The sequence below is a fragment of the Cryptomeria japonica genome, chromosome 2 (assembly GCF_030272615.1).
Source record: "Cryptomeria japonica chromosome 2, Sugi_1.0, whole genome shotgun sequence".
NCBI lineage: Eukaryota > Viridiplantae > Streptophyta > Pinopsida > Cupressales > Cupressaceae > Cryptomeria > Cryptomeria japonica.
Genome location: NC_081406.1, coordinates 330810844 through 330818206, shown reverse-complemented (window position 1 = coordinate 330818206; position 7363 = coordinate 330810844).

The window sequence follows — 7363 nt, the reverse complement described above, 5'->3', positions numbered from 1 at the left end:
AGGGAGGATTATATGATTGTCAGGTTTGTTTATTATAGTGTTGATAAGATAATGAAGGGTTTCTATGTGAGGATAGTTTTGGTTTCTCTTTTCAAGGCTTTGGGATTTAGACATGGATCAATATTGAGGGTCTTGTACTAGAATAGTGTTTCCCTTGACATGGTTAATGTTAGGACGATAAGTATAAGATGGGTGGGAGAATGTAAGGTTTATATGAAGTTTTTTTAAAATAATGTCATCTAAGGATTAGGGATGTTCTTCCTAATCCACAAGACTATCCATATCACTAGGTCCAAAGAGATCATACTCTTCTTGATTTATCATCGTCATCGTCATTGTCATCCTCACCGTCATTGTTATCCTATCCCTCATCCTCATCCTCATCCTCATTGTCATCGTCATCCTTGTTAGGGATGTTATAAATTCATGATTTGGTTTGAACTTTTTTTTGGTTTTTTGATTTTTTTGATTTGAAACTTTTCTAATTTTTTTTAGATTTTTGAACTTTTTAATTTTTTTTAAAATTTTGAACTATTCCAATTTTTATGGATTTTTTGACAAAATTAAAGGGCACAAAAAATAATGCAAAAAACAAATCCTATTGCTTATTTTGGCTAGTGTCCATTTTTTGGTTTAATGCAAGGAATGCGATCTAATCATAAACAAGCACATAATACACACGAATAAGCTTAAATAAAAATTGGAATTTGAAATTTTATATTATTTTGGATTTTGAACTATTCTAGATTTTATGGATTTTTGAACAAAATTTAAAGGGTCTAAAAATAAAGCAGAAAAAATCTTATGGCTTATTTTGGCTAAGTGTCCATTTTTTGGTTTAAGGTGGGAATGTGATCTAAACATAAGCAATAATGTAAGATACATGAACAAGCCTACTCAAGTATGTTTGCCAATATTTTTATGTCCAATGCACCACAAGAAAAGACAACCAAAAGTTTTAGATCAGGATTCACAAACTCCAACTAGGGGTATCCTCGTTATATCAGTAGAGTACGCAAGGCTTAATCTATAGATGAAAGGGAATAATTCCAAAGAGTCCACACCTTCATTTCTCCAAGGTATAAATTTTTTGAAGGCTTAGTCTAGATTGATAAGATTCCACTTCCAAAAGGTGTGTCTTTCAGAACACTTTTTTGCTAATTATACTCCATCAAAACATGGAAGTTGAGGTCATCCCTTAGGGTGATCAAATACCTAGGCGGGCCTCCTTAAAAAAGAAAAGAAGTTTACACTAGTTTTTGATCTTCAACGTCTCTCTAAGGTGTAAGAGGATAGCATATGCAAATGCGACCTCGAGATCAAAGGACACTTGTGAGTTTTAAACCCTAAATCGAACTGAGATCCTAAATTTAAGTTTTTTTTTGTTGCATGATAAAACACTTCACATAAACTAGTCTAAAGAAAAACAAAAAAAAGGCTTAAATTCGTAACACTTAAAAATCAAATTATGAAAAATTCAAAATCATGCGAGTTTCAAATGATTGTACTCAATTACTAAAAATAAAATTATGAAAACTTCAAAATCATGTGCGAGTTTCAAAGGATTGTACTCAATTACTAACATAAATTCCATAAAGGTGACTTGATCCAACATGTAAAGCTCCACACCACCTTTTCAATGCCTACAAAAAAAACACAAATCTAATTAACGAAGCAAAACTTATTAACGTTTAACTAAAAAGTACTATTATAGACAAATCTACAAATGGGATTTTTTTTAAGAAACCATCTTTTTCAAAATGTTATACATAAAATAGTTTAGAAATTTCAAAGCTTTATCTTTGAAAATAATCTTACAAGACCAAATGTTAGAAGTTGTAAAATGTGTTCTTTGGCTAATTTCCTCGTATATGGTACTGGTGCAACTATTGAGTTGGTTTGAATTTTACAAAAACAAATGACTTTTAATCATGTCTAATAATATGCCTATATTATTATTTAATCAAATATTGACTTCTAATCACGTCTAATAATAAGTTGTAACTTGATAGGATTCCACTTAAAATAAAATGAAACACCACATAGTAATTGTTGAGAAAATGTCTCAACCTTGCCATTACTATTTTGTATTTAATTATTAATTGGCAATTTGTAATTATCTTTTAGTTGTCAAGAAAGTTGCTAATTGCAATTGTGACAACTTGTAAGATATTTTTTTTATTGTCAAAATAGTAAATGCATGAAAAAGGTGTCATGATCCTACTTCGCAAATTTTGAATAATTTATACTTATTTCATTGATTGATTTATCCTTGAATTCTAAAAGCAATAAAATAGATTTTTTATTTTAAACTAAATATACATTATTATAATTAAAAAGACTTTTATTAACTATTTATTAAAAAAACTTTAATTATATATTAAAAATAATATTTCTAAAATTTTAAAAAATAAATATTTCATATATATATATATAATTTTTTTAAATAAAATTTACTTTATATTTATTATAAAATAATAGTTTCTTTTCTTTTAAATAAAAAATGTTTATAACTATTAATGAGATATTTTTTTACTATATTAATCGTGCATTTAATAATGCATGGTTCTTTTGATAAATAAAGTAACTAATTAAAAAAAATACATATTATAAAGTAAAAGTAAATAGTTTAAAAATAAGTAAAAGAAATACTTTTAAAAGAAAACAAAAGATAGGTTAAGTAAAAGTAAAAGCTCTTATCCTCATGATGAATCATAGTTTGAAACATCGATGAGAAAAATCATACACATAATCAAATCCATAAGCTCAAATCAAGGACACGTTACACAAAATAAAGCGAGACTGGTATGTAAAGGATATTCTTAGGTGAAAGGCATAGATTTTGAAGAAAATTTTGCTTCGGTAGCAAGGATGGAAGCTATACATATGTTTCTTGCATCTTCTTCTTACAAGAACTTTACAGTTTATTAGATGGATGTCAAATCAACAATTTCGAATAGAGATCTAGAAAAAGAGGTATACACTGAGTAATTGGATGGATTTAGACTAATAGAAGAACCAAATATGGTGTGCAGATTGAATAAAGCATTGTATGAACTCAAACTAACACCTAGAGCTTGGTATGCATATTAGACATGTATTTGTTTCAACGTAATTTTAAGAAAGTTACAACAAAAAATAATCTTTATTTCAAAATTGATAGAGATAAGTTGTTGATTGTTATAGTTTATGTTGATGACATTATATTTGGAGGAAATGATAACCTATGTAAAGAGTTTACTAAAGAGATGCAAAAATAATTTGAGATGTTAATGATTGGCGAGTTATCTTTCTTTCTTGGGTTGCAAGTTATTCAATCTGAAGATGCAATTTTTATCTCACAAAGCAAGTATGTGAAAGAGATGTTGAAGAAGTTATGTTTTGATGACTGTAAACCAATTGCAACTCTTTTAACCATTGGATGCAAGTTGAGCAAAGATGACGAGTCTCCAAAGGTTGAAGAGAAGAATTAATTATCGATGATTGGTGGATTGTTGTATTTGACTACATCCAGACTAGATATCATGCAGATTGTTTGTCTGGTAGATAGGTTTTAGGAAAATCTGGGGTGACATATGAACAAGATGTGAAAATAATTTTCAGATATTTGAAAGGTACTATGGATTTTGGACTTTGCTACAAAAAGGGTGGATATTTTATGTTGAAATATTATACTGATGTAGATTGAGTTGGAAGTGTCGATGACCGAAAGAGTACTAGTGGTGTTGCTTTCTTTTTAGGAGACAAATTGGTCTCCTGGTTCAGTAAGAAATAGGATTCAATTTCCCTATCTACTACTGAAGCAGAGTATATTGCATTAGCATCTTGTTGTACTCAGGTAATGTGGATGAGACAGACTCTTAAAGATATCAAGGTAACATATGATGAAGCAATTCCTATTATGTGTGACAATACAAGTGTAATATACATTTCAAAGAATTCAGTTATGCATTCAAGAATAAAACACATTTCAATCAGATATCACTACTTAAGGGAGAAGGTTGCTAAGAAGGAAGTTTGATTGGAATATATTTTTACAAAGGAACAGTAGCATATATTTTCACTAAGGCATTGGAAAATGATAGATTTGAGTTTCTTCAGGAGAAGATTGGGATTATTTCCCCTCCTTCTAGCTAGGTGCATTATGGAGGTGCATCTTTCCAGGGGGAGCTTTCATGCCAATTTCTTTTCCTAGATTAATGTTGTGGCTACTCTTAGGGGTTGAAGTGGAGTGTGTAGTAGTGCCATGTCCTTTTTCTTTAATGGCAAAGGGGGAGAGATTGAGTAGTTTTGGAGAGAGATTGTTAGAATAGTTATGGGAGAGATTGAGTAGTTTGGAAACATAGCTATTTGGGAGAAGTAGAGCAATTTTTATGCAGTGTTTCAGATAGAGCTGGATTATTTTATAAGTTGGTTGAGTGTTGAGTTTAGTTAAGTGATGCCATCAATGACAAAGGGGGAGATTGTTGGAAGTATGTGTTGTTGTGGTTGTCATTGATGTCAAACTTGTTGTTTTGGATAGTTGTTGGTTTGAAATGTTTGTAGTGCAGAGATATCTTGCTGTGTTGGTGTTGTAATTATTCTATTAGCTGTTCTGAAAGTGTTTGGGTCTGGAAAGTGTTGTTGATGTTGTTTAATGTTGTTATCTTCTTTGGTTATGTTATTGGTATCATGGATGAGTTGGTTTTGTGGTCCAAAAAAATGTTTGTGTTCTCCAGAAGTTGTGGTATATTTCATAGCAGGTTGTGATATTCTATGTTAGACCTATCTTTGGGTCCAGATATGATTTGTGGAAGGTTATTTGATATATTATGTAATTCCCGCCAAAATACCCTAGATAAATAATCATATTCTAACCACAAATAGAGACTTTAAAAAAAAAGTCATCTACTAATACATCCTTGTAACTAAGTTCATCTAACTTATATGAATCAATTGCACCATTTACCATCTTAATAGTATGCATAGAGTATCATGAACATGAACATAGATCATATAACGTAAGTAGAATTTAAGCTAACATACAACTAACACATTTCATTCATGTATCCATTCAATATTTCCCTAGGGTATCTTAACGACACTACTTACTAGAAACATCTTAATAATTTAACCATATCATGAAGACAATAATATACAATCCATTAGGATCTATTTATTCCTTTCCTAATATGAGATTATGACCTACCAAATCATATTCCTAAAAATCCATTAACCTAAGTTCCTTTTATTGCACCAACTCAAATATTCCTAATACTCATTCATTTCATTAACATAAGCAAGAATATAACAACAAGAATTATTCTATTTCCAATTAGTACATCATGCCATTATCAAGGTAAGATTCACACGATACAACAAGAGTGCATTGATTATAACATCTGATTCTCCATTTCATCATAAGAACTCAATCCCAGACAAAAGGAATAATTTCCATAACATGAAACATATGGTAAACATATTATTACTTCATTACAATATCATAGTCTGTTCAACAATATCATATCCTATTACAAAGAGTACTTGATACAAATGCATATCCTTCTTTACATATACAATGCCATCATGAATGCATATTATAATTTCAATACATAAGAATCCTCTGAACATCCATTGCATGAAGAAGTATCATAGAATCCATAGCCACTCTTGCTAACACCAAAGAAGAACATCCCAATGGAAGAAGGCATCAAACCACTCGACCATGTGGAACCAAATAGGAACCACCCCCCGTGCTAGGAGATGACATTAGGTTCCAACTCACACTCAAGACCTAGAACAATACCTAGAACCAAGGGATACAACATGGCATCACAATACTTCAACACGAATACATCATCCACATCACATCACAAGGATAAATCAACAAAAAACCTCCAGAGGTGCAATCAACAAAACAAGGCATATGAATAATGTACACATGTGGGGTGGAGTTTCATCACATGCTAACCTCATGTGGAATCTGTCTCAACCTTGGAGCCAAACAAGGGAGATCAGTTTACCACTCCAACGGTCTTCCCAATCTAAGATCCTAAAATCACCTCCCCGGGTCTATCCAATTGGGGCATACAAAAAAAATCATTATCCTGATTAAGCGAATTCCTAATTACCCAGGCCACTAATCAATTATTAATATTGTTATCACTATAAATTAAGCTATAAACTATTCATGTGGTTCCATAGGTATAGACCCCCTCATAGAGATCTATTTCTCATGAGCTTGGTCCTACACATGCAAGAGCCCACTCTCCCAACCATGGACCATAACCATAGGGTAAAAAATACATACAAAACACTTCATAAAAACATCATGAAGGCTCACAAATACATCAATATAAAAACAATCACAACATACTGAGAACAAACTGAACATAACAAAGTACATATGACCATACACATGGTAAGATCCTTCACCAAAATAATGCAAATGAAGAGCCTAGCATAAATATAATCCAAGGATGAAACAAAATCCATGTCAAATCCTCTATAGTGAGGCAAAACACATCCTACTGGAGCCATATAATCAATCCTCAATAGCGAGGAATTCTCCCTCTCACTGGAGCAATACAATGCATATGAAACACCTCAACGGTAAGGCATAAACCCTCTTACTGAAGCAAAAAAGACATCATGAAAGATCAAAATACATCAAGTACAACTCAAAGAATCTCAACATAACCCTCATGCACCTTTGGAGAATGCAGAAAACCCTAAAAGACTCTCACATATCGAGAACTGACCTTCCTAACCCCTCTGAAGTAGTTCAACGCTCCTGGTATGTATATAAACGCCCCTGGGATATAGGGTAGCATTTTTGGTATGCAAACTAGTGCTCCTGGTCCATAAGATAGGGCTCCTAGTTGTTTCAGTAGCATTTTTGGTGTAATGGCCAAAACTCAAGCAAAATGAACACTTATGGTTAGGGCACTTGCCTAGATCTTCTTAGGGGTCAAAAATGACACACAAAATCAACCTAGAAGGTCTAGAAGATCCAAAAATAAAAGAGAGAACTCAAAAATACAAATTTATAGATTCATAGATAGAAAACTGTATAGTAAACTTTCTCCCACAATGCTCAGAATGACACCTAGAAAGCACATCATCAAAGGGAGATGTAATAAATCTGCAATAACCTCAAAGAGACAACACAAAAGATTCACAAGACTCAAATACAATCTCAAACTCTCCTAAAAAGGTTTGTACCCCAAAATGTGCAGTCACAGGGAGTTAAAAGGACTCCCGACAACAACAGGGAGACCAAAATCACAAAATATTAACTCTGTAGCAAGGGAGACACAAGCAATACAATATAAGGAGATGTATAACCCCAAAAGACAAGATCAACATCCCTTCAAAACACAAG